The sequence below is a fragment of the Solanum tuberosum genome, unplaced genomic scaffold (genome assembly GCF_000226075.1).
Source record: "Solanum tuberosum cultivar DM 1-3 516 R44 unplaced genomic scaffold, SolTub_3.0 scf00172, whole genome shotgun sequence".
Taxonomy (NCBI): Eukaryota; Viridiplantae; Streptophyta; class Magnoliopsida; order Solanales; family Solanaceae; genus Solanum; species Solanum tuberosum.
The window spans coordinates 149690-152235 of NW_006239095.1; positions in this window are offsets into that span (position 1 = coordinate 149690).

The following is a 2546-nucleotide window of genomic DNA, read 5'->3' on the forward strand; positions in this document are numbered from 1 at the left end:
AGTGGGGCGTGGGGGTTGGGGTGGTGGTTTATTTAAGTAGATTTAAAGTGAGGCAAATCTTGGCCATATTGAATGGACGGCTAGATGTGTTTCACTCCCTCTAAGTGATGGATGAAGACTTTTGGGAGTTTGTGGAGAAAAATTACTCAAAGTTGAGCCCAAATGAATCATCAAAATGAGTTGGGCCTAAATGTTTTGTTGAGTTTGGACATGGATTTTGCGCTTGGGAAGGGGCTAGGGTTAGGTTAAGAGAAGAAAATTTGGGCTTAGGGTTTCAAACTTAGCTCAAGTCTTAAGTTGTCATTTTGAGCCTCATGGAGTTTTGAAATTGTAATGTTTTGATTTCTTGATGATGGTTAGTTGAATGCTAAAATATCTCTAAGTCTATAGATAAAAAGTTGTGAGTCCAGTTCTTACTGTTGATGTAGATGTTGCTTAATGACCTCCGGTGCAACGTCTAGGGGTGCAAGGAAACTATGGAACTAGTTAGTAGATGTTGAGACGATCGTTTGCTTACTTCTTTCTTGAAATTGAATTTCTTTCAATATGTTGTCTATCGTTATCAACTTTCTCTCTTATCATTTATAAAAGGATTCGACCATGATCCCATGCAAAGTTCTTTTGCCCAAATCCATGATCAAAATTTCAAAGTATTTTTCACTAGACGATGACTCTCTAATAATATTAGTTCACTAATATGATTATAATTTTGTTAGTTTCTCATTTAATTAATCATGTGTATCTAATAATTGATATATGAATAGGGAACTTTCAAGGAAATTGTTTCATACAACTCCATGTTCAACTTATATATATATACCTTGGAGAGAATCAACAACAACCCATCTCAGTAGGGCCGGCTCTTGCCTTTCTAAAATAAGGCTTATGCCTTAGCGCCCAAATTTTGGGGGCCCTAAATATTATTAAGAATAAATTATGTGTTAAATTTTTATAGAAAAAATTGATTAATTATGATAAAAATATATATTATTTTACCCATTTTAACATCTTTTATTCTTTGTTAAAAATAAAAATTAATAGTGAAAAGTGTTGAACAAAGTGAATTACAATTTTTTTTATTTCTTTTTAAATTTTAGTTTCAAACATTACAACAAGCATATTAAAATGGTGTATACCAAGCCATCAACTTCTTGAATCAGATTCTATGATTCTAACTCTTATCTTTATCTAATATTTGTCAACTTATTACTTATAAAATTATGTTAACAATTCATATAATAATTGCCTCATTGGAAGGATGTTTTTCAATGTTGAGTTGATAAAATCTTACCTAAAATCAATAACTGAAAAAACAATATTAAATACTAATAATTTTCATCTAAATAGTGTAAGAAAAATAAATTTTGAATAAATATGTATACGAAGTTTTTATTTATATTTTAAATCTCAAATTGAAATTTCGCTTTAAGCCCCAATTACGTTGAGCCGCCTGCATCTCACACACTCTTGATGACCCCCACCAAAAGGTGAAACAAAGAAAAAAAAATAGTAGAAGACATGTAATAAATAATAATAGCAATATGGGGACCCTTTGATACACATGCATGTCCTTGTAGTATTCATTATTTCATTTGGTTGTTTCTCAAACTTTTTAAAGGTATATATTATTTTGCTAGTCATATAAAATTATATGGAATATATTTTTCATATATCATCTAGGCTTATTATAAAAAGTTGATGTTTTGTTGGTTTTTGAAAGAAAAAAAAAAGTGGCAGACCTACATTATATTGATTCCGATGGATGGTCATGAAACAAACACTATATCACTTCTAAAATATCATTATTATTCAGCAATTTTTCCGCAGATATTTTGATTGAATACAATCAAAGCGACTCAATACCTTTTAAAATAAGGCATCTGACTTAGGCTCCAAAATTTGAAGGCCAATTTTTTTTAGTAATAATAAAATTATTATAAGCCCTTTTTAACAAAATAATATACTATATCTTTTAATTTTTTTTAGTTCATTTCGAAACATTAAAAAATGTTTCTGTCTTTTTTGTCAATTTTTAAATTTAACCTCCACATGATATGTTTTACACCACAAGATTAAAAGATGTTTTGGATATATATATATCTTTAGCTTAGGACCATAGAAAAAATAAAGTTTTTTAATTAAAAAGAAAGAAATAACATTGCATCTCAAAAATAAAAAAATAATTAAAAATTAGGCTTCGATTGATTTTTGGCTTTAGGTCACCAATTAGCTTGAACCGCAACTGAATACAATTAATGAGAAAGTAAGACAACATATTCAATGGCTATTGTCATTATTTGAGTCGGAATATGTTTTTCGGATGAGTTGGTTCAGTGGAAATACGATTGAAAAAACATATTTTGTAACACAAATTTTTTATTGATTCACAATGAAACATTTGAGGAAAATTATTATAAGGATTTAACAAGAATCACTTAAAATGGAGATTTTTTTTATCAAGCCCTAATATTGTTTAGTGTAATATATTCTCACTAATATATGCTATAGAATTAGGGTTTCTATAACAAAATGAATATATCTAGTTA